General features: G+C 42.6%; 1 non-coding gene and 4 pseudogenes across 1 annotated transcript; all 5 read right to left on the reverse strand.

The window, feature by feature from the left end:
• Nucleotides 1–3,741: 3,741 nt before the first annotated feature.
• On the reverse strand, nt 3,742–3,921 carry LOC142720523 (U2 spliceosomal RNA; annotated as a pseudogene).
• A 784-nt stretch (nt 3,922–4,705) lies between these two features.
• On the reverse strand, nt 4,706–4,775 carry LOC142720477 (U2 spliceosomal RNA; annotated as a pseudogene).
• Nucleotides 4,776–6,009: 1,234 nt separating this feature from the next.
• On the reverse strand, nt 6,010–6,221 carry LOC142720471 (U2 spliceosomal RNA; annotated as a pseudogene).
• An 11,748-nt stretch (nt 6,222–17,969) lies between these two features.
• LOC142720500 (U2 spliceosomal RNA) lies at nt 17,970–18,160 on the reverse strand. Its single transcript, XR_012873282.1, has one exon. It is a non-coding gene; the product is annotated as a U2 spliceosomal RNA (small nuclear RNA).
• Nucleotides 18,161–19,390: 1,230 nt separating this feature from the next.
• LOC142720470 (U2 spliceosomal RNA) lies at nt 19,391–19,605 on the reverse strand (annotated as a pseudogene).
• Nucleotides 19,606–26,450: the final 6,845 nt, after the last annotated feature.

Consider the following 26,450-nt stretch of genomic DNA (forward strand, 5'->3'; position numbering starts at 1 on the left):
TTATACATTCCACATCCAAAACCAGTTCACACATCACACACTCATGATCTGAATATATTACCCTCATTTGCATATAATTTTTACCCATCACACCTTTCGACACAAAACACATATCTAGTCTCGAACTATAAATACCCCTGTCTGAAAAATATGTATCTTGGGGGTCTACCCCACATAATTTTATCACATCCTTCAACTGAAAATCAAACAAAATATTTTTAACCACATTACCAGACACATCCACATTTTTTCCATCAATCTCACAATTAAAGTCCCCTATCCACACAACCGGATCCTTCCCAGGCAAAAACATTTTCACTTTTTCAAACAATTCCACTCTTTCATTCTTATTAACTGGAGCATATATATTAATTATACGAACATTCACTCTATTAAATCTCACCACCACCATCACACACCTTCCCTCCTCAATAACAGTATAACTGCAAATTTCTATTTTTTTGTTTTTGAATAAAATCCCCACACCATCATTTCTATTTTTGTTTGACACTGACCATATTGCAGGCCCGTGCACCCACTCCTCCTGCCCCACCACAAAATCCAATCCACACTCTTGAACACAAATGACATCAACATTTTGATTTGCTAATATATCTAGTATAAGAGCTCTTCTGGCTCTACTCCTAAACACACGCACATTGGATGACAAAAACTTCAAAGACATAATCTAAAACAACCCAAAGGAAGAAAATTTAGCAACGCCATTATTTTAAGATTTTCCTCTGGAGTACTTTGGAAGAACCTTCTCCGCCAGAGCCTGTATCCATATGGGCTTCAAATAAAGATTCGAATGGGTTCTCCAACGAAATCGCCTCTTCTTCCACCTTCTCAAAACGTGGCTCACCACCACCATCACACACCTTCCCTCCTCAATAACAGTATAACTGCAAATTTCTATTTTTTTGTTTTTGAATAAAATCCCCACACCATCATTTCTATTTTTGTTTGACACTGACCATATTGCAGGCCCGTGCACCCACTCCTCCTGCCCCACCACAAAATCCAATCCACACTCTTGAACACAAATGACATCAACATTTTGATTTGCTAATATATCTAGTATAAGAGCTCTTCTGGCTCTACTCCTAAACACACGCACATTGGATGACAAAAACTTCAAAGACATAATCTAAAACAACCCAAAGGAAGAAAATTTAGCAACGCCATTATTTTAAGATTTTCCTCTGGAGTACTTTGGAAGAACCTTCTCCGCCAGAGCCTGTATCCATATGGGCTTCAAATAAAGATTCGAATGGGTTCTCCAACGAAATCGCCTCTTCTTCCACCTTCTCAAAACGTGGCTTTTTTGCCGTTTTCCTGGGGGGACAAAAACATTCTGCACCTGTGACAGTCACTTCCCCCCCAGGAGGTTCATCTTCCTCGGAGAGAGACCAGTCTATTCTTGCTGACTCATCAATCAAAATGCTCATGGGAGATTCCACAGCTGGGCTAATCAACCCCTCCCCCATCTCCACCTGCTGCTGGTCTTGCACAGCTTCATTTTGTCTTTTTTCAGCCTCCTCAGACATCCTCAAGAATCTTGCTCCTTCCTCCCTCTTCCTATCAAGATCCATTTGATTCCTTTGCTTCCTAGCCTCCTCCTGCTTCTTTCTTTCTTCCCTCCTCTTTACCACTTCAGGACAGTCTCTGTACATATGCCCAGTCAATCCACATAAATCACAGGCTCTAGGCTGTGGACACGCCCCAGCCTCATGTCCAGGATTTTTACAGTTCCTGCACAGTTTAACCCCTGGGCAATCCTCCTTTAAATGGCCAAATTTAAAACAGTTCCTACAAAAGGATGGCTGTCCTTGGTAATACAGGTAGCCTCTGTTTCCAGCCACAGAAAAATTGGCAGGTGGGTGTCTCACTCCCCCAATACAGCCTTCATCAGGTCTTAGCTTTACCCAGAATTTGTATGTTCCATTAAATATGTTAAGGATACTTTTCTGCCTTACCCCTCCTTTCACACTCAAACAATATTGTCCAAGAAAGTTCTTTAGGATATTAACATCCGTGAAAGGGTTAAACACATGGATAAAGACAGTTTTTTCCTCAAGTTCAAACAGCGGAACAAATGTGACATTCCTCAGTACCTGGTTTGCTGCATTAGTCTTCAGACATTCATAGAATAGCAGGCAGGTCCCATCCACATAAAAGGAAATGTCATAGATACCTTGTTTCTTTGATTCCTGAATACAAAACACATCATCTTCCAGGGAAATACCCGCCATCTTTTCCACAATTTCGTGTCCAACGTATGAGATGCTGTTCTTCACGCTGTCTGAGATCTCCACCTTCAGCCGGACTGTCTTCTGGATACCTGAGGAAAATTCCATACCTGCCATCTTTCAGCCTATCGGTCCAGGACCATAGGAGGATCGCCACTCAAAAGGTCTCCTGCTACCACAGGAACACTCGCACCCCCGACCCAGACCAGAGCAATAAACCCTGATCTGAGCCAAAAGGCCGAGAAGCGATAACCCGAACGGGCCGCGCGTTGCCCGAGCCTGCACGATACTGCTGTTCAGCCCTTGCAGCGATTCAGCCTACTTCTAGGCAATTCCATGGGGCCCTGCAGGCTCACACACTCACAGCTACACGGGAGGTGAATAAAGGCCGGAGAGGAAGCCAGACAGGATTTGCTTCTTTTGCTTGCACCACAATGCAGTGCTGAAAGAGGAGGAATCTACATAAAAACGCCTTCCTGGCAACGCCCCAAATGCCCTGCTGCCATGCAGATAAACACTGGCAGCGGCAGCCAGTGCATGCCCACAGCCACCCCTTGTTCCTTCACACCTTGTATCAGCTGTAATCCAGTCCAGTCCAGTGCTGCCTGCTGAGCAGCACTGACCAACACTGCCTGGGCCCAGGCTTTTATCTCTGAGGCCCCATTATGATGTCAGAAAGCTGGCTCTGGCTCCTCAGGGCTCCACTATGACACGTGCAAAGTTCCGTCTGAACTTTATATAAGACGGCGCGGCTCAGTCAGTCACTCAGTGTTGCCTGAGAGGGCAACACTGCAACAGCCGGCCGCCAGGCTGTCTTTTTTTGCACAGCTAGTTGCCTCCAGGAGGCCACAAGAGGGAGACAAGGGACTGCAAAATGGAAAATAAGCATCCACCAACTTTACAGACAACTTCTCCTTGCTCCTACAACCTCCATCCTTGCACAGTTTGTTATTCTTCTAGGTAACATAGTAACAAATCCAAATTGCTGCTCTCTTTGTAGGCAAGCAAGGCTTTGTTGCAACTGCAATTCTTACTCCTTCTTGAAATGTAGGGACGACAGTACATTCCATCACATCCATCTAGTGTACACAGGTAGGTCCATTGTGGCGGGCGGGCGGGCGGGCGGCTTTAATGGCTGTTTGCTGTTCCCCTACTCCACTCCACTATTTGACTGTGGTGCTGCATCAATCAGTGGCTGGCTCAGGTGCAGCTCTTTAACTTACCTAAAAGGGAGGGCGGAGAGAAGACAAGGAAGGTGAATGAGCTGTTCCAATGTGAAATGCCGGAAACACAGACACACAGACGACACAAAACAAGAGGTGGCAATGTATTCATTAATTGCATTTAATCAATTAGCTCATTATCACTCATGCATTGTCCAACAGGTGTTGAAATAATGGGATTAAAAGGGGAGATCCCTTCAGAAAGACAGAAACAATGGCAAACACAAAAAACACTTTTGGAATCTGATTTTAGTCAACACATAAGGAAAGGGTGCACCGGTCCTGGAAATACTGCAATACCAGGTCAATGCGTGGAGTGGACAGAGCAAGCTCTATTTCCATCTCCCTGTTCTAAAAATCCATTTAATATATGGTCCCCAGATAGGGGACGTATCAGATATTAAACTGATAAGAACAGATTTTTTTTTATTGAAAGCCCGAGTCGTGCTTTCTATCACCCAAGTGCATAAAAAGTGCAGAAGTGCCACACAAAAAGTGCACAATGATGCGGTCTATCGCAGCCCTTCTCTTAAAAGAGAGAGGCCCCGCATAACCATTCCTCGACCCTCCAAGCCTTAGGCCTAGAGGATCAAGGATCGATGATCCCCCCTCGCCGAAGCTTAGGGAGACCCAACAACACTCCAAGGCTTCTACCTGGGCTGCCACCCCAGTGTCCACCTTGGAGCCTGCATCAAAGGTGCACCTCCCCTCCGAAGAAGGGAGGCCGGGTTGCAGGGGAAAACGGAACCAGATGGCCACACATTTTCCCCCTAGACCTCAGGAGGGTCCCAAAAGGGCACCGCATCCCAAAATCCTTGTGACAAAACGTGACAAACACACAGTGAAAAACAAAATTAAATAAGTGGATGTGCGCTGTGATACAGCCTGGACATCCGCCAGGTATAAAAAATTCCTCATCTCCCAGCCAGAAGGCCGGGAGAATAAAGGTGTGTGCTCATATAGCGTGAAAGAGAGTGCGTGCAAGTGTGCCTTCACTCAGTGGGATCCCACCCCCAGTGAGTTAGGGCACCCCAGGGTCACCAGCCCTGGGGCACATAGCAACTCGGGCTTCCAAACTACCCGACCTAATGACCTCGATCCGGCGGTCGCCTGGTCACCTACAAATGGTACCTTTAAACCAAATGCGTACACCAGAGCGATGACCGTTGTGGTTCCCTGCCCTCACCTCGGCGTTCTGTCATCCCCCTACGATGGCCCAAGAACCACCGGCAGGGATGATTACTAACCTCAGCTTGAGCAGGTACTACACTTGATCTTAGCCAAAAGGCCGAGAAGCAATAACACGAACGGGCCGCGCGTTGCCCGAGCCTGCCCGATACTGCTGTTCAGCCCTTGCAGCGATTCAGCCTACTTCTAGGCAAATCCATGGGGCCCTGCAGGCTCACACACTCACAGCTACACGGGAGGTGAATAAAGGCCGGAGAGGAAGCCAGACAGGATTTGCTTCTTTTGCTTGCACCACAATGCAGTGCTGAAAGAGGAGGAATCTACATAAAAACGCCTTCCTGGCAACGCCCAAATGCCCTGCTGCCATGCAGATAAACACTGGCAGCGGCAGCCAGTGCATGCCCACAGCCACCCCTTGTTCCTTCACACCTTGTATCAGCTGTAATCCAGTCCAGTCCAGTGCTGCCTGCTGAGCAGCACTGACCAACACTGCCTGGGCCCAGGCTTTTATCTCTGAGGCCCCATTATGATGTCAGAAAGCTGGCTCTGGCTCCTCAGGGCTCCACTATGACACGTGCAAAGTTCCGTCTGAACTTTATATAAGACGGTGCGGCTCAGTCAGTCACTCAGTGTTGCCTGAGAGGGCAACACTGCAACAGCCGGCCGCCAGGCTGTCTTTTTTTGCACAGCTAGTTGCCTCCAGGAGGCCACAAGAGGGAGACAAGGGACTGCAAAATGGAAAATAAGCATCCACCAACTTTACAGACAACTTCTCCTTGCTCCTACAACCTCCATCCTTGCACAGTTTGTTATTCTTCTAGGTAACATAGTAACAAATCCAAATTGCTGCTCTCTTTGTAGGCAAGCAAGGCTTTGTTGCAACTGCAATTCTTACTCCTTCTTGAAATGTAGGGACGACAGTACATTCCATCACATCCATCTAGTGTACACAGGTAGGTCCATTGTGGCGGGCGGGCGGGCGGCTTTAATGGCTGTTTGCTGTTCCCCTACTCCACTCCACTATTTGACTGTGGTGCTGCATCAATCAGTGACTGGCTCAGGTGCAGCTCTTTAACTTACCTAAAAGGGAGGGCGGAGAGAAGACAAGGAAGGTGAATGAGCTGTTCCAATGTGAAATGCCGGAAACACAGACACACAGACGACACAAAACAAGAGGTGGCAATGTATTCATTAATTGCATTTAATCAATTAGCTCATTATCACTCATGCATTGTCCAGCAGGTGTTGAAATAATGGGATTAAAAGGGGAGATCCCTTCAGAAAGACAGAAACAATGGCAAACACAAAAAACACTTTTGGAATCTGATTTTAGTCAACACATAAGGAAAGGGTGCACCGGTCCTGGAAATACTGCAATACCAGGTCAATGCGTGGAGTGGACAGAGCAAGCTCTATTTCCATCTCCCTGTTCTAAAAATCCATTTAATATATGGTCCCCAGATAGGGGACGTATCAGATATTAAACTGATAAGAACAGATTTTTTTTTTTTTTTTTTTTTTTCAGTTGGCTACCCCCTCGCGGGGGTGTCAATGATTTATTATAAAAAAGTACAGTTTACAATAATTTCCACTTTTTACATTGAATAAAAACAACAAGAAAAATTCAATTTACATTAAAATCCATAAAAGGGACATGGTGGTGAAACATTAGATATTGGAGTTCCAGTCTCTCACAAACCATTTTCTTGAAAGGGTGGCATTCCTTTTTTTATCTAATAAATAGTACATATACATATCACTAAAACAAAGTCCTAAAACGTCATCAATTGCTAAAACATCATGCTTAAAAATCAGGATGTTCCTGGCCTTCCAAAGAGCTTCTTTTGCGCAGTTCATCGTCTTCCATGCTATACTTTTTTGATCCGGGGTAGGGCATCCAAAAAGTCCATATAAAATGTTATCATAGCTTAAGTCCTTCAGGTCCGCCATCTTCACCAACAAAGGGAATATTTTTATCCAAAATTCCTGTGCAAAGTTGCAAGTCCAAAAAATGTGTCGAACCGTCTCTTCCGCCTGGCAGCCTTCCCTCGGGCAGATGGCAGACCTCGCAAATCCTCGTCTGTGTTGGAATGCCCTGCATGGAAGACATTGATGAACGCAGCTCCAGGCCAGGTCCATCTGTGTGTTAAAAAGATAAAACACATTAATAAACTTCCAAATAAAAGCACAACGTTCTTCACTAAAATGTTCAATACTGCAGACTAGTTCTTTGTCTCTTAGGTCCTTTATTAATTTTTTGCTGTTTTTAAGTTCTGACACACTTTTCCCTCTTAAATTGAACAAGGTCACTATTTTCTCTAAAATTTCATAGTTGGCTGGTAAATTAAAAGCATAGGGGGAAGTTACATTAATATCAAACCACCCCAGCCTCCTCATAAAAAAACCAGTGTTAAAACGTAGGAAATAAGACCAGTGATGTTCTTTAAAAAGGGAATTAAAACAATAACTAAAGAACTTTATTAAAAGGAACCTATTAAAATCAGGAAAATCTTTGCCACCCTTTGGTTTGGATTTCATGACAGTTTCTCGTCTTAATTTCTCCATTCTGGAACTCCAAAAGAAGGTAAAACACGTTTTTATTATTTTACGTAATAAAACAGTTGGGGGAGGAAACACCATGCTTACGTATAAAAGAAGGGGTAAAATGACCATTTTGATAATTAAAACCTTTCCCTCCATGGTTAGTTTCCTCATATTCCACATACATATTTTTTTGTTTACCTTCTGCGCCACCATGTCCCAACTTATAAAACCATTGTCGCACTCACTGAAGGAGATACCTAAAATAGTAACAGAATCTGACACAGGTACCGGTATATCTCTAAAAACCATGCTTCCTATGTTTAAAATGTTACTTTTTCTGAAATTCACCTTAAAACCGGAAGCACAGCAATAAAACTCTATTTGTCTGAGGGCTCTCTGAAGCGACACGGTGTCCCTGCATAAAACCGCAACATCGTCCATGTACCCCACTGCTTTGGCCTCTATGCCGCCTCCCCCCGAAAGGGGAGCTCCACAAATTAATTTGTCGCGGCGAATCGCACACAGTAAAGGCTCCAACGCGCAAATAAAAAGCAGTGGGGACAAGGGACACCCCTGCTTCACCCCCGAGTTTAAAATTACCTCCTGTGTCTTAAAACCATTTACTAAAATTTTGCTAGTGCAGTTTTTATAAAAGGCTTTAAGTGATAATAAAAATCCTTCAGGAATACCCATCCGCTCTAAAACCTTAAAAAGATAAAAATGAGAGACACGGTCAAACGCCTTTTCAAAGTCTATGGATAAAATTGCAAGTTTACATCTTCTAGACCTCGTGTTCTCAATTACGTCCTTAATAAGATTTAGATTATCCCAGATGCTGCGGCCTGGCACCCCACACACCTGGTTAGGGTGTATGATGTGGGGTACTATGGCTTTCAGACGGTTTGCACATATTTTTGCCATAATTTTGTAGTCGCAGTTAAGAAGGGTTATTGGTCTCCAGTTTTCCAAAGCCGCAATGTCACCTTTCTTATATATTAGGGAGACCTCACCCTTCTGCCAGGACTTAGGCAGCATCTTGGAATTAAAAACATCAGAAAAAAGGCTAAAAAGGTCCTCTTTTAACCCCTTCGCGCTCAGGTCAGTAATAGTACGTCCTGCTAAGTAGAACGTTCGCGCTCAGGTCAGTACTATTACTGACCTGAGTAAACACGGCGCCATCTTTCCCCGGCGCGTGTCTGAGCTGTGATACCTGCTGTTTCCGACAGCAGGCTATCACAGCTTAGTGTGCAGGGACCGATCGCGGTGGTCCCCGCCGATTAACCCCTTAGAAGCCGCGTTCAATAGCGATCGCGGCTTCTTAGGGGTTAAGCTGCCATCGCCGGCCTGCTACACGATAGCGGGCCGTGATGGCTACTATGGCAACCAGAATCCTAACAATGGACTCTGGCTACGCCATCGACGGAAGCCTAGTGGGTCCCGACAAAATCAGGACCCACTATGCTTGCTGTCAGCGAACAGCTGACAGCTCTAATACACTGCACTACGCATGTAGTGCAGTGTATTAGAATAGCGATCAGAGCCTCCTGCTCTCATGTCCCCTAGTGGGACAAAGTAAAAAAAGTGTGAAAAAGTAAAAAAAAGTTGTGTAAAAATAAGAAAATAAAAGATTTAAAAGTAATAAAAGTAAAAGTCCCCCTTTTTCCCTTATCAGTTCTTTATTATTAATAAAAATATATAAATAAACAAATAAACTATACATAATTGGTATCGCCGCGTCCGTAACGTCCTGAACTACAAAACGATGTCATTATTTATCCCGCGCGGTGAACGCCGTAAGAGAAAATAATAATAAACCGTACCACAATCACAATTCTTTGGTCACTTCACCTCCCAAAAAATGGAATAAAAAGAGATCAAAAAGTCGAATGTACCTAAAAATTGTACTGATCGAAACTACAGTTCGTTACGCAAAAAATAAGTCCTCGCACGGCTTTCCTGATGGAAAAATAAAACAGTTATGGCTCTTAGAATAAGGGAACACAAAAAATAAATTATATTTTACAAAATGTATTTTATTGTGCAAACGACATAAGACATAAAAAAAAACTATAAACATCTGGTATCGCCGTAATCGTATCGCCCCGCAGAATAAAGTGAATATGTCATTTATAGCGCACGGTGAACGCTGTAAAAAAATTTTAATAAAAAACAATAGTAAAATTGCTGTTTTTTTAGTCACCACGCCACCTAAAAATAGAATAAAAACTGATCAAAAAGCCGCATGCACCCCATGAAAACTACAATGGATTCCTCAAGGGGTCTAGTTTCCAAAAAGGGGTCACTTTTGGGGGGTTTCCACTGTTTTAGCACCACAAGACCTCTTCAAACCGGACATGGTGCCTAATAAATTAAATTAAATTAATTAAATGTCACCTCTACTTTGCTCTAAATTCCTGTGAAACGCCTAAAGGGTTAATAAACTTTTTAAATGCTGTTGTGAATACTTTGAGGGGTCTAGTTTCTGAAATGGGGTGTTTGATAAGGGTGTCTAATATATGGGCCCCTCAAAGCAACTTCAGAACTGAGCTGGAAACTAAAAAATAAAATAAAAATGAGGCAATACTTCGCTTCTTACATTATACTGATAATGAGCCGTGCCCACCCCGAGATGACCCCAGTTTTGACCGTTTGTATAAACGGAGACCCCTATTAGACCGTTTCAGTGCCCGGTTTTCCCAGCATTCACCCCCGAGAAGTGTATTTCTATAGATGAATCCCTGGTACATTTGAAAGGGAGGCTTCAATTCCGCGAGTACCTGCCGTGTAAGAGGGCAAGGTATGGCGTGAAGATGTATAAGCTGCGAGAGTGCATCAGGGTATACCTACAAATTTAGGATATATGAAGGGAAGGACACCAGTTCTCAGCCCCCAGAATGCCCCCCCTTACTGGGAGTTAATACAAAAATTGTGTGGGATTTGGTGCACCCACTGCTGGACCAGGGTTACCACCTCTACCTGGATAATTTTTATACCAGCGTCCCACTCTTCAACTGCCTCGCTTCCAGAAGTCCTGCGGCATGCGCCACTGCTAGAAGAAATCTGAGAGGCCTCCCTAAGACTCTGCTTGGGCAAACACTCAGAAGGGGTGAGAGCAGGGCACAATCTAGCAGCAACATATTGTGTGTCAAGTACAAGACCAGGGAGATGCCACACCAGTACCCATGTACCTGTACGAGGTACCAGTACAGGGACCCCCAAACTAGACTGCATCCTGGACTACAATAGGTACATGGGAGGGGTGGACTTGTCAGATCAAGTCCTGAAGCCTTACAGTACTTCTGGAAGCGGGGCCACAGGCATCGTACCAGGGCAACACTTTTTAGGAGAAGTTCCCCAAACTGGCAAGAAGGGAAAAAGTCAAAAGAGGTGCAGAGTCTGCTATAAGAGGGGGATAAGGAAGGACACAATATATCAATGTGACACGTGTCCCGAAAAACCAGAGCTCTGTATGAAAGAGTGTTTTCAAATTTATCATCCATCCCTTTATTTTTAATTTACCCCAGTTTTACTCGCTCTGATCCACTTCGCACAGCTTACCCATCCTCATCTTTCCCCTCTGAGCCCTGCTGTATGCCCAGGCAGCTGATAACAGCCACATGTAGGGTATTGCCGTACCCGGGAGAGCCAACATTACAGTTTATGGGGTGTAGGTCTCCGGTGGCACATGCTGGGCACAATATATCGGACACTGACATGGCATATATATAGAAAATTGCAAATCTCACTCTGCACCATCTGCTGCGCATTATCTTTTACACAATACCTGTGGGGTCAAAATGCTCACTACACCTCTAGATGAATTCCTTAAGGGGTGTCGTTTTTAAAACGGGGTCACTTCTCGGGGGTTTCAACTGTACTGATACCTCAGGGGCTTCTGCACACACGACTTAGCACCAGAAAATTCCCAGTAGGCCACATGGTGGTCCTTTCCTTCTGAGCCCTCCCATGGGCCCAAACGGCAGTTTATCACCACAAATAGGGTATTGCCACACTCAGGACAAATTGGGCAACAAAATGCGGTATTTTATTCCTTGTGAAAATAAGAAATTTTGAGCCAAAACTACCTCTTATTGGAAAAAATAATTTTTTTTTTAATTCACAGTCCAATTCAAATAAATTCTGTGAAAAAACTGTGGGGTCTAAATGGTCACAACACCCATAAATAAATTCTTTGAGGGGTGTAGTTTCCAAAATGGGGTGACTTCTGGTGGGTTTCCATTGCTTTGATACCTTTGGGGCTCTGCAAATGCGACATGGCACCCGAAAACCAATCCAGCAAAATCTGGGCTCCAAAGAACACATAGCGCTCCTTTCCTTCTGAGGCCTCCCATGGGCCCAAACGGCAGTTTATCACCACAAATGGGGTATTGCCGCACTCAGGACAAATTGGGCAACAAATTGGGGTATTTTATTCCTTGTGAAAATAAGAAATTTTGAGCCAAAACTACCTCTTATTGGAAAAAATTTAATTTTTTTGAATTCACAGCCCAATTCAAATAAATTCTGTGAAAAAACTGTGGAGTCTAAATGGTCACAACACCCATAAATGAATTCCTTGAGGGGTGTAGTTTCCAAAATGGGGTCACTTCTGGTGGGTTTCCATTGCTTTGATACCTTTGGGGCTCTGCAAATGCGACATGGCACCCGAAAACCAATCCAGCAAAATCTCTGCTCCAAAGAACACATAGCGCTCCTTTCCTTCTAATACCTCCCATGGGCCCAAACGGCAGTTTATGGGCACAAATAGGGTATTGCCGCACTCAGGACAAATTTGGCAACAAAATGGGGTATTTTATTCGTTGTGAAAATAAGACATTTTGAGCCAAAACTACATCTTATTGGAAAAAAGTTTTTCTTTTTAAATTCACAGCCCAATTCAAATAAGTTCTGTGAAAAAACTGTGGGGTCTAAATGGTCACAACACCCATAAATAAATTCCTTGAGGGGTTTTGTTTCCAAAATGGGGTCACTTTTGGTGGGTTTCCATTGCTTTGATACCTCTGAGGCTCTGCAAATGCGACATGGCACCCGAAAACCAATACAGCAAAATCTGGACTCCAACAAACACATAGCGCTCCTTTCCTTCTGAGCCCTCCCATGGGCCCAAACGGCAGTTTATCACCACAAATGGGGTATTGCCGCACTCAGGACAAATTGGGCAACAAAATGGGGCATTTTGTTCCCTGTGAAAATAAGAAATTCTGATCAAAAATGACATCTTATTGGAAAAATTGTCATTCTTTTAATTTCACAGCCCAATTCAAATACGCGCTGTGAAAAAACTACGGGGTCAAAATGGTAACAATAACCATAAATTAATTCCTTGAGGGGTGCAGTTTCCAAAATGGGGTCAGTTTTGGGGGATTCCTACTGTTTTGGCACCTCAACACCTCTCCAAACCTGGCATGCTGCCTAAAATATATGCTAATAAAAAAGCACCACCAAAATGCACTAGGTGCTTCTTTGCTTCTGGGGCTTGTGTTTTATTCCACGAGCGCACTAGAGCCACATGTGGGACATTTCTAAAAACTGAAGAATCTGGACAATACATATTTAGTTGTGTTTCTCTGGTAAAACCTTCTTTGTTACAGAAAAAAAATAGAATAAAATTGAAATTCAGAAATCAAAACGAAATTTGCAAATTTCACCTCCACTTTGCTTTAATTCCTGTGAAATTCCTGAAGGGTTAAAAAACTTTCTAAATGCTGTTTTGAATACTTTGAAGGGTCTAGTTTTTAAAATGGGGTGCTTTATGGGGGTTTCTAATACATAGGCCCCTCAAAGCCACTTCAGAACTGAACAGGTACCTTAAAAAAAAGGCTTTTGAAATTTTCTTAAAAATATGAGAAATTGCTGTTTATGTTCTAAGCCTTGTAACGTCCAAGAAAAATAAAATAATGTTCTAAAAACGATGCTAATCTAAAGTAGACATATGGGAAATGTGAACTAGTAACTATTTTGGGTGGTATAACCGTCTGTTTTTCAAGCAGATGCATTTAAATTCTGAAAAATGCTATTTTTTCTAAATTTTCTCTAAATTTTGCAATTTTTCTCAAATAAAGACTGAATATATCGACCAAATTTTACCACGAACATGAAGCCCAAAGTGTCACGAGAAAACAATCTCGGAATCGCTTGCATAGGTTTAAGCATTCCGACGTTATTACCACATAAAGTGAAATATGTCAGATTTGAAAAATGGGCTCTGAGCCTTAAGGCCCAAACTAGGCTGCGTCCTTAAGGGGTTAAAATGTCATAAAATTTTGCATAAAACTCACTGGGTATCCCATCCGGACCAGGAACTTTACCTGCTTTAAAGCTCTTTACTGTTTCTAAAATCTCCTTCTCCGTCAGCTCCTGTAATAAAAATTGCTGCGAGACAGGATCTAAAACAGTAGTAATCTCCTTCAGTGAGTCACGCATAAAATCACGATCCACAGTTTTAACATTAAAAAGGTCAGTGTAAAACTCATGAACTTTACTTAAAAGACCCTGTACATCCGACACCCCATCAATGTTTCTAATGACAGCCTTTTTATTATTGATTTTCTTAAAAAAGTACCTGGAGCAGGTCTCGTTCTCTTCTACATGTTGCATTTTTGAACGGAAAATGATCTCTTTACCTCTCTGCTCCAGGCACTGGGCTATCTCTTTCTTTAAACTGATGATGTCGGATTTTACCTCTATTCCATGTTCTCTCATTTTGTACAGGGTCTGCAGGCGGGTGTTGAGGGTATTAAAAAACTCTTTTTTCTCCTTGGCTTTCGCCACGCTCTTTTTAATAAAAAAGTCTTTGATTTTTGTTTTCATCTTCTCCCACCAAGCCTTGATGGGAGTACGCACATCTCTCACCCGCCTGTTCATTCTGTAAAATTCAATAAAATCTGCTAAAACCTGTGGATCATCTAAAAGGGAAACGTTAAACTTCCAGGACTTTTTACCAACCGAGTTGTTAAGATCATGCTTTATTAAAAACGATAAAAGCCTATGATCAGAAAAAACATTGGTTAAAACATCACAACTAAAAGGCAGTAAATTTTTAGGACAAAAAATAAAATCAATCCTGGAGCTACAGGTGGCATTGCTCCAGGTGACACCGGCTTCCTCTGGACTATTTCTGTTACTTTCTTTATAAACATCACTTAAATTAAAATCATTCACGATATCCTTGAGCATTCCAGAGGTCTTATCATAATTTCTGCTCGTACTATTGGTCAGCCGGCGCTCTCCTCTCATAACACAGTTAAAATCACCTGCGAGGATGAAAGGCTCAGATGTATTGATAAAAAGTGGTAAAATCTCTAACATCCTCGCTCTTTCATTTTTTTCTGGTGATCCGTAAAAATTTAAAAACTGCCATTTTGTGCCATCAATAAAAGCTTTAACCATTAAGATACGTCCTGGTAAAATTTCTTGAATAAAATCAACTAAAACGTTTCCCTTAAAAAGAATGGCGACCCCTGCTGATCTGGACTCGTTAGATCCAGACCAGATGGATGGACCACACTTCCAATCCTCTTTGTATTTTTGGTAAGACATTGTGTGGGGGATACCGCACTCCTGCAGGAAAAAAACAGAGGCTGCCAGGCAAGATAAATAATTGAAAAGAGCAACCCTTCTCACTTTTGTCTTTGCGCCCCTCACGTTGAGGGAGATTCCCTTTATCTCAGACATTGTAACTATAGGGAGAAAAAATTGTCTTGATTTTAAAATTATAAATAATATTGGTAATTAAAATCAGACTGTCTCTCCACCAGCAACACCAGATATCTCACTTGAACTCGTATACCCGCCCCCATCCAAGCTTAGCGTCTGGAGGGATGACGCGGGAGAGGAACTACCTTCAGAGAGGGTATTGCCAACAACCCCGGCCTCGTACACAGGGAGCCCAAACTCATTCAGCCTTACCTGGGTCTCATATGGCGCTCTACTGAGGTCCATGTCTGGTGGGTCCCCCCAGGGCCCCGCCACTCCCCCCTGGGGCTGTGATGGCCTTTCTGGAGGGGGAGGTTGTGCACAAGGCGGGGTGTCAGTATTCTCGGAGGGAGCAGTGCCCGCCCTCCTCACCAGTCGCGGCGAGGAGGGGGTCCTAGGAGGAGCCGCATCTTTCTTCACTGATATATCCATCTGCTCCTCCCCTGACTCCCTCCTACCGACTCGGCCTTGTCTTCCCTTTTTACGGGGACCCACCGGTACCTCATCATCCTCATCCGAGTCGGACGTTAGAGACCCAGGCTTTGGAGCAGGCCCAGCATCCCCCTGGCTACCAGCCTTCTGGGGCGCCTCCGATTTTTTCCCGGCCTGCTCCATATCGGCCTTCCGCTTTGACTGCCGCTTTTCCTTTGCACTGGGCTCCCTTTTTTCCTCTGGGGTTGCTGGCCTCGAGGTACCTGCTTTGGCTCCCGTACTTCGCACCTTGGAAGCCCAGGTACCTCGCTCCTCTATCTGAGTGCTGGTCTGTTCCTCTCCTTGGGGACGGGCCTGGTCTGCTGGCGGAGCACGTGGGGGCGCTTCGGGTTGCTCTTCTTCTTCTTCTCCTCGGTACCTATGAGGGCAGGAAAAATACAGGTGACCAGTTTTTTGACAAAAATTACATCGCTTTTCTTCTGTGCATTCTCTCATGGTGTGATTTTTACTTCCACAGTTCCTACAGGTGACATCGCAGCTAAAACTGGTGTGCCCATAGGTACCGCAGGTCCTGCAGAAGTTTGGCATCCCTGAAAAGTAGAGGTCGCCATTCACATTCCCTATTTTAAAACGAGCCGGTAGTAATCTCGTATTTTGGGTGGAGGGGTCCTTTATCAGCGTCACAATAAATTTCCACTTGACAGTCCACACTCCGCACTCGTTCATTACTCTCCCCAACAGTTTAACGTTTCTGAAGTAAGCAGCTAAGAACGCCGCCACTTCCTGATCCTTTACGTATGGGGAGTACATTTTAATCACTACGAGTTTGGTAACTTCAAATGCATGTTCGATTACCTTGACGCCCGAAGACGTGAGTTGAGCTTTCTCCCTCTCAGCTTTTTCCATGGCATCACGGAGGATTCCTTCTCCCATAAATGTAACATCAAAAACTCCACGCTTCGGGTAGTCCTGGATCGCCATAATCTCATGCTTGCGGACTGCCAGTAGTTTCTCAAGGATATCAAGTACCAAAAACTTAATCCCACGTGGACCGCCTCCACCCTCTGTCAAGACGAATCTTGCAGAGTTTTTCAGCCGGGCATATACCGGCACCGCATCTGGTTCGCCCGCCATCGCCTAGCCGGGTCGAACCGCGCAGCTTGCGCTGCTCCCTATGGGGTCCAGAGACACACCAAAGGGCTGGGGGGGGGATCGCAACTCGTTGCTCAGGACTAAGCCTCTCTCCCAAATAGCAGCACGGGGGTGAAGTCCAGGCGAACCTGGACGATCCCCCGAGGCCGAGAGAGAGGGTACCTGAGCACCTTCCGACTAAAAACCTCCTGTATAAATACACTTGGTCTTAGCCAAAAGGCCGAGAAGCAATAACCCGAACGGGCCGCGCGTTGCCCGAGCCTGCCCGATACTGCTGTTCAGCCCTTGCAGCGATTCAGCCTACTTCTAGGCAATTCCATGGGGCCCTGCAGGCTCACACACTCACAGCTACACGGGAGGTGAATAAAGGCCGGAGAGGAAGCCAGACAGGATTTGCTTCTTTTGCTTGCACCACAATGCAGTGCTGAAAGAGGAGGAATCTACATAAAAACGCCTTCCTGGCAACGCCCAAATGCCCTGCTGCCATGCAGATAAACACTGGCAGCGGCAGCCAGTGCATGCCCACAGCCACCCCTTGTTCCTTCACACCTTGTATCAGCTGTAATCCAGTCCAGTCCAGTGCTGCCTGCTGAGCAGCACTGACCAACACTGCCTGGGCCCAGGCTTTTATCTCTGAGGCCCCATTATGATGTCAGAAAGCTGGCTCTGGCTCCTCAGGGCTCCACTATGACACGTGCAAAGTTCCGTCTGAACTTTATATAAGACGGCGCGGCTCAGTCAGTCACTCAGTGTTGCCTGAGAGGGCAACACTGCAACAGCCGGCCGCCAGGCTGTCTTTTTTTGCACAGCTAGTTGCCTCCAGGAGGCCACAAGAGGGAGACAAGGGACTGCAAAATGGAAAATAAGCATTCACCAACTTTACAGACAACTTCTCCTTGCTCCTACAACCTCCATCCTTGCACAGTTTGTTATTCTTCTAGGTAACATAGTAACAAATCCAAATTGCTGCTCTCATTGTAGGCAAGCAAGGCTTTGTTGCAACTGCAATTCTTACTCCTTCTTGAAATGTAGGGACGACAGTACATTCCATCACATCCATCTAGTGTACACAGGTAGGTCCATTGTGGCGGGCGGGCGGCTTTAATGGCTGTTTGCTGTTCCCCTACTCCACTCCACTATTTGACTGTGGTGCTGCATCAATCAGTAGCTGGCTCAGGTGCAGCTCTTTAACTTACCTAAAAGGGAGGGCGGAGAGAAGACAAGGAAGGTGAATGAGCTGTTCCAATGTGAAATGCCGGAAACACAGACACACAGACGACACAAAACAAGAGGTGGCAATGTATTCATTAATTGCATTTAATCAATTAGCTCATTATCACTCATGCATTGTCCAACAGGTGTTGAAATAATGGGATTAAAAGGGGAGATCCCTTCAGAAAGACAGAAACAATGGCAAACACAAAAAACACTTTTGGAATCTGATTTTAGTCAACACATAAGGAAAGGGTGCACCGGTCCTGGAAATACTGCAATACCAGGTCAATGCGTGGAGTGGACAGAGCAAGCTCTATTTCCATCTCCCTGTTCTAAAAATCCATTTAATATATGGTCCCCAGATAGGGGACGTATCAGATATTAAACTGATAAGAACAGATACTACACTTGATCTTAGCCAAAAGGCCGAGAAGCGATAACCCGAACGGGCCGCGCGTTGCCCGAGCCTGCCCGATACTGCTGTTCAGCCCTTGCAGCGATTCAGCCTACTTCTAGGCAATTCCATGGGGCCCTGCAGGCTCACACACTCACAGCTACACGGGAGGTGAATAAAGGCCGGAGAGGAAGCCAGACAGGATTTGCTTCTTTTGCTTGCACCACAATGCAGTGCTGAAAGAGGAGGAATCTACATTAAAACGCCTTCCTGGCAACGCCCAAATGCCCTGCTGCCATGCAGATAAACACTGGCAGCGGCAGCCAGTGCATGCCCACAGCCACCCCTTGTTCCTTCACACCTTGTATCAGCTGTAATCCAGTCCAGTCCAGTGCTGCCTGCTGAGCAGCACTGACCAACACTGCCTGGGCCCAGGCTTTTATCTCTGAGGCCCCATTATGATGTCAGAAAGCTGGCTCTGGCTCCTCAGGGCTCCACTATGACACGTGCAAAGTTCCGTCTGAACTTTATATAAGACGGTGCGGCTCAGTCAGTCACTCAGTGTTGCTTGAGAGGGCAACACTGCAACAGCCGGCCGCCAGGCTGTCTTTTTTTGCACAGCTAGTTGCCTCCAGGAGGCCACAAGAGGGAGACAAGGGACTGCAAAATGGAAAATAAGCATCCACCAACTTTACAGACAACTTCTCCTTGCTCCTACAACCTCCATCCTTGCACAGTTTGTTATTCTTCTAGGTAACATAGTAACAAATCCAAATTGCTGCTCTCTTTGTAGGCAAGCAAGGCTTTGTTGCAACTGCAATTCTTACTCCTTCTTGAAATGTAGGGACGACAGTACATTCCATCACATCCATCTAGTGTACACAGGTAGGTCCATTGTGGCGGGCGGGCGGCTTTAATGGCTGTTTGCTGTTCCCCTACTCCACTCCACTATTTGACTGTGGTGCTGCATCAATCAGTGGCTGGCTCAGGTGCAGCTCTTTAACTTACCTAAAAGGGAGGGCGGAGAGAAGACAAGGAAGGTGAATGAGCTGTTCCAATGTGAAATGCCGGAAACACAGACAAACAGACGACACAAAACAAGAGGTGGCAATGTATTCATTAATTGCATTTAATCAATGAGCTCATTATCACTCATGCATTGTCCAACAGGTGTTGAAATAATGGGATTAAAAGGGGAGATCCCTTCAGAAAGACAGAAACAATGGCAAACACAAAAAACACTTTTGGAATCTGATTTTAGTCAACACATAAGGAAAGGGTGCACCGGTCCTGGAAATACTGCAATACCAGGTCAATGCGTGGAGTGGACAGAGCAAGCTCTATTTCCATCTCCCTGTTCTAAAAATCCATTTAATATATGGTCCCCAGATAGGGGACGTATCAGATATTAAACTGATAAGAACAGATTTTTTTTTTTTTTTTTTTTTTTTTTTTTTTTTTACTCAGATCACAAGTCTCAAAACTCAAAATCACCATCTTTTCCTCTTCACAGATCTCAAGACTCATCTCATCATCGTAAATGGTAAGTACGTTTATATATTATTTCCCCCTAAATATCTATTCTACACTCCCATTACAGAATTCCATTTCTTTTGTTTCCATTTTCCTTCTGCTTTCTCTATTCCTACTTCTTTCTTTTCTTTCCAATAATAAATAAATAAATAATTTAGGCTTAGACGTATGCAATCATCAACAGTTAAAACATCTCTTTTAAATAATAAGATATTCCTGGACTTCCATAGCGCCATTTTAACTGATACTAATATCAACCAAACTATTTCAAACTCATTTTCCCCAATTCCAATACCATAAAATATCAAGTTAAAATTAAAATAGTTAACTTTACTCACCATGCTCACCAACTTACTTATCTTTTTCCAAACTTTTTGTGCAAAATCACAATTCCAGAAAACATGCATTGTGGTTTCATCATCAATACAACCACTTCTAGGACATTGGCTATTCCGATTCAGTCGTCTTTTATATTGGAAATCCTTTGTTGGTAAGCAATCCTTTATCATACACCATAATAGATCTTTGTGATCATTAGACAAACAAGAAAGGTTAACATGTTTCCAAATATTTTTAACCACCTGGGGAGTAAACCGTTCAATCGGGCTGCAAATAGTTCTACCCTCTAAGACTTTTAACATTTTTTTATGATTAATAAGTACCTCTTTTTTTTCTTTTGCCAAATTAAACTCTCTTATAATTTTCTCTAAAATTAAATAGTTTTCTGGAGGCAACCACCTATATGGTCTCTTTAGATCTATATTGATCCATTTATACTTTCTTATAAAAAATCCAAAATTATATATTATAAAGGCTCTCAACTTTGATTCAGGTCCACATAAAATACTGATACACTGTGATAAATACTTACAAAATAAAAACTGTCTAAAATCAGGGAAACCCTTACCACCATATCCTTTTGATTTATATAACTCTACTCTCCTTACTCTCTCCATTTTCGAACCCCAAAAAAAATTAAAACATACCTTAATAATTTTTTTCATCATAATATTCGAGGGCATAAAAACAGAAGATACATATAAAATCAGAGGCAATAAAACTTGTTTAATCACTAAAATTTTCCCTTCCATTGATAGACACCTTAGTTTCCAAAAATCCACCTTCTTTTTAACCCTTTCCAAGAGAGATTCCCAATTTTTTATACTTCCACAGTTTTGTGAGAAATAAATACCTAAAATTTTCATATCAACTACACTTAATAATTTACATTCCCTTTCCAACTTAAGATTCCCTATCAATAAAACCCCTGATTTTTCCCAGTTTATTTTAAAACCGGATGCACCATTAAACCATTCAACTACTCGTAATACCCTATTAAAACCTCTCAAACTTCTAACTAAAACCGTAATGTCATCCATATATGCCACAATTTTAACTCGCTCATTCTTATTTCCTGGAATAAAAACACCATCAATAACTTTATCCCTTCTTATTGCACATAAAAGTGGTTCCACGGCACAAATAAAAAGTATTGGCGACAAAGGACACCCTTGCTTCACTCCACAATTCATTTTAACATTTTCTGATAAAAAGCCATTCACTGAGATTTTACTAAAACAACTAAAATATAAACTCTTAATACGCTTAATAAAAATATCAGGACAACCAAGCTTTTTTAAAACCTGAAATAAAAACAAATGGGAAATTCTATCATATGCTTTTTCAAAATCTAATGAAATTAAAGCCAAATCCTGATCACGATCCTTAAAATCCCATAATACATCTCTGATCAAGAGTAATGAATCCGTAATTTTTCTCCCTGGCACAGCACATGTCTGATCCTCCTCAATTACCGATGCAATTACTTTTTTCAAACGATTGGCAAATAATTTAGCATAAATTTTATAATCCATATTTAATAACGTTATGGGTCTCCAATTCTTTATCCTTTCTTTATCCCCTTTCTTAAAAAGTAAAACAATCAACCCTTCAGACCACGATACTGGCATTTTAAAAGAGGATAAAACCCTAAAAATTATATCACAAAAATCCACACTCCCCAAACTCCAAAAAACCTTATAAAACTCTATCGGTAAACCATCCAAACCAGGTGTTTTCCCATTTGAAAAGCTATTAACTGTATTATAAATTTCATTTTCAGTAAAATCTTCAGATAAAAATTCTATTTCTTCTTTATTAAAATTTTTATCTAATTGACTAATAAAATGGTCCCTTAAAAAACAATCACTCGTTTTTTCAGAAAATAAATTATCGTAAAACTCATGTGCCTTTTTCAACTTCCCTTCCAAAACCACCTCTCCCTCCAGCTTGTCAATATAATCTCTTTTATTAATGATTTTTTTAAAGAAAAATTTTGAGCATTTTTCATCACATTCCAATATTTTTACTCTCGAATTAAATATGATTTCCCTCCCTTTTTCATACAAACTTCTGTTAATTTGGCTTTTAATGCCTTCAATCTCATTATCCATCATTACACCATTTTTCCCCAGGACATAAAAACACTGGAGTTTCGTATTTAGAGATTCATATAATTCCACTCTCTCTCTCGCCTTTCTTTTACTAATACGAATAAAAAAATTTTTGATCTGAAACTTTACGAACTCCCACCATTCAAAAACATCTTTAAAACTACTTTTCCTACACTGCAACTTTTTATAAAATGAACCAAATTCCGATTTTACGTTTTCATCTTCTAGTACTTTCGTATTCAGTTTCCAATGTGAAGATTTTTTGCTCTCCATTCTCTCACATTCTAACATACATTTGATCAATCTATGATCGGAGAAGCAGTTAAAATCGGTTTTAAAAGATGACCCTTTAAAATGCTCAGATACAAAAAAATAGTCTATTCTAGACCTAGAGTTTTTCCTACTCCATGTATATTCATCTTCTTTCTTTTTACCACATATTTCCCACATATCTTTTAAATTACTTGATGAAAGAATTCCTTTTAAACATGATACGGAACCATCTTTCCTATTTTCCAGATGGCAGTTGAAGTCTCCTCCTATAATAATAGGATCTGAACCTGTAAGGAACAACTGTAGAATTTCAAAGAGTTGGGTTCTCTTACTCTTCTCGGTGTATCCATACACACAAAAACATTTGATTTTTTTATTTGTCTTCTTTACCTCTATCATCATTATCCTCCCCGGATAAATCTCTTGAATTTTCTCCACTTTCCACTCCTTACTACATAAAAAACCTACTCCATCGCTCTTTTGCTCATTACCTCCTGAAAAAAAGGCTTTCCCGTTCCAATATTTTTTGTAGAACTCATAACACATGCTATTTTCTATATTGCATTCTTGTAAAAAAATGAAATCATAAGATTCATTATTAAAAAAATCATATAAAGCAACTCTTTTTTTTGAATTTTTTAAACCCTGAACATTCAGGGACGCTATACTGATCATTTCTTAATGAAAATTCCAGGGCTATCTCCCCCGCCCTCATCAGTGATAGAAGGATACTCGTCTATCCTCAATGCCTCCGAACTAACGGAACTTAAGGGTGACACAACCTCCAAAATTTCTATCACTCTTCTTTTTTCACCACCAATATTTCCACATTCCAACACCGCTTCTTCATCTAAAGATCTTTTCAAATTACTTAAAGTTGTTTCCATTACCTCTTCAGTAAGGCCCTCCTCCTCCACAGGACTATCTGAAGGGGTTTCCCTCACTACAGTGATACCTTCTGTTTGTCCAGATCCCCCAGCTTCAGATCCCTGGGTTACCACTACTTCAGGTATTTTTTCCACTTTTTCTCTTGTTTTTTTCTTTTCCTCTTTCTCCTTCCTAGTTTCTTTTTTCTCTTGCCGTTTTTCTTTTTCCTCTTTTCTCTTCTCCTTTCTCTCCTTCTCCTTCCTCTCTTTTTCCGTATTCTCTCTTTCCTCCTCCTGAACATTCTCCATCACCTCTTCAACTTGCTGCAGTTCAGGTATTTTTTCCTTCTTTTTTGGACAATCGGCCTCTTGATGAATATTCATCGGGCAGTCCATACAACGTTTACAATTATCGTCACTGTGACCGTATTTCTTGCAACTTCTGCAATAGGGAGGCATCCCTGAAAAAAATAAATATCCTCTACTACGGTTTATAAACACCACGGGTGGGGGCCTACAGACTCCTCCTTCTTCCTGTGGGTCTTTTTTAAACGTAGCATAATATATTCTTTTTCCATTCCATACACCGAAGTCCGTCATCCCATGTTGCTTTAGGGAGAGTTTTTCACAGAAATTCCAAAGGTATGATTCTACCTCTTGGTCCGTTATGAATGGACTATACATTTGGATAGTTAACAATTTTGACTGAAATTGAAACAACGGGGCAATTTTTATCCCCTTAAAAACATCCCGCCCCTTATTAGCTTCATAAAGGGCGTATGCCTTCTCGCATAATACATTTGATTCTAAAGTCACATCATAGATTCCCCTGGAAAAGAAGGTTTGTATGCAAAAGAAATCCTTCTTCTCCAATTCCATAATCGGTATTAGTATTTTGTCATAAAGGTACCTTAGATTTTTTTCTTGTCGGACTTCTGGGGACAGGAAGAACCGAATAGTATCCTTTAAGCCATACTTATCGTCAAAGAAGTCAGGCCGATTATCCTGAAATCCTCGCCATTCTCCAGGTGTTCTCCTTCCATAAGCCATATTCCAACAAAATTTTCCTCTTCCTCCACAGCACGAAGAAAGCCCTTAAAAAGAGCTCGATCGCCTCCTGATTCCAATGGGAAAAACGAAATCCACACGTCCAGCGAAAAATTCCCTCCACGAATAGGTTCCGAATCCTCCAAAGAAAAGGCACACCAGCTTTCAGCCACCCCTCAATAGCAGCAGTTCGGTCCGAAAACCGAAAAGGCCGAGCAGGTAGGTTTCCACCAGTGCACCTTGCCCTCTGACTTCAACCCACTACAGATCGAAGCCAAAAGGCCGAGAAGCGATAACCCGAACGGGCCGCGCGTTGCCCGAGCCTGCCCGATACTGCTGTTCAGCCCTTGCAGCGATTCAGCCTACTTCTAGGCAATTCCATGGGGCCCTGCAGGCTCACACACTCACAGCTACACGGGAGGTGAATAAAGGCCGGAGAGGAAGCCAGACAGGATTTGCTTCTTTTGCTTGCACCACAATGCAGTGCTGAAAGAGGAGGAATCTACATAAAAACGCCTTCCTGGCAACGCCCAAATGCCCTGCTGCCATGCAGATAAACACTGGCAGCGGCAGCCAGTGCATGCCCACAGCCACCCCTTGTTCCTTCACACCTTGTATCAGCTGTAATCCAGTCCAGTCCAGTGCTGCCTGCTGAGCAGCACTGACCAACACTGCCTGGGCCCAGGCTTTTATCTCTGAGGCCCCATTATGATGTCAGAAAGCTGGCTCTGGCTCCTCAGGGCTCCACTATGACACGTGCAAAGTTCCGTCTGAACTTTATATAAGACGGTGCGGCTCAGTCAGTCACTCAGTGTTGCTTATGTCACAGTGGTGTGTTACCCCTGTTTTTAAACTAGTTACTATTAAAGATATCTTTTTACTCAGTTGTCATTTCAGTGAACCTTATAATTAAATTTCTTTATATTGTGGGAGCACAATTAGATTTCTATCTAACTATACAGTGAAATTATATTTAATTTATACAGTTAATAATTTCGTTTTATCTGGGTATGGCAGCCTTTGCACTCTCAGATTTAAACACAGAAGGGTGGATGAGTGAGGCTAAAAGCGTTTTCTCTGAATGTGAACTGGTGTATACAGTTCAGGGTGCGTCTCTTAAATCTACCTTTAAAAACCTTAATAGATTGCATAAAGATTATACTAGAAGTTGGTGGGAGATCCAGAGTCTGGAAAACTATTTAAAGAACAAGATAGTTCCCAGAGGCCTCAGGGTCCCCATTGTCCCAGCATTAAGATTAAAAACTGCTAATATAAAAGAAAGGTGGGAACAGGAGATTACAGGGAGTTCACTTAGGCTGATGCAGATTTTGGTAGAGGAAGAAAAAATTCAGTTCGACTCTATTAGTGCTGAGCTTAAAAAAGAGATTGAGGCAGCCAAGTCCTTGGTAGATACCCCTGGTTTTGATAAACGGGATAAAATCCTCCAACAAACTTTAGAGAGGTTCACCAATCATCTTAAGGAACGTAAACACTTCCAATTCCAGAGAGATCTACAGGAATTTAGGGAGAAAAAAGCGTATGATTTTGTCCATACACAACAACAACAATATCAACAGACCAATAGGGGGCCGAGGGAATCTGACCCTTCCACATCAGAGAGTGAAACCACAGACTCTGAAAGAGTGGGCCCATTTTTCGGTGGTAGCGGTGGGAAACAAAAATTTAGGGGAGGAGCTAGAGGTAGAAATAGAGGCCGTGGTAGAGCCTCTTCTAATAGTGGCAACAATTTTTTAGCCAACAATCCTCCCATTTCCCGCTATATGCTGAGGGGACAAAAGGATTAGTGAAGGGAAAAAATATGGATAGGCTACAAATTATTAACCTATCTGAATACAATTTGAGTGCATCAGAGAACACATTATTAGAAAAAGGACTTTCCTTTGTCCCCACAGTTAAATTTGACTCTTTCTCGTGGATAAAAGATCTTAATTTATTTGCTCGTAAACTCAAATGGATCAAATTTTTCAAACACCACAATAGAAAAAAATGTATGGAACTAGGGTTGGAAGAGTCTGATATGGAAGGCCTTGCAGCCTTGGAGGGGTTATTAGAGGAATCTGGAAGAGCTCCAGGTCTAGGTCCCTTTACCAACCTAAAAATGAAGAGTAGAAAGCTGCCACCTATAGGAGATTTTACCAATG

Source organism: Rhinoderma darwinii, unplaced genomic scaffold, assembly GCF_050947455.1.
Source record: "Rhinoderma darwinii isolate aRhiDar2 unplaced genomic scaffold, aRhiDar2.hap1 Scaffold_499, whole genome shotgun sequence".
NCBI lineage: Eukaryota > Metazoa > Chordata > Amphibia > Anura > Rhinodermatidae > Rhinoderma > Rhinoderma darwinii.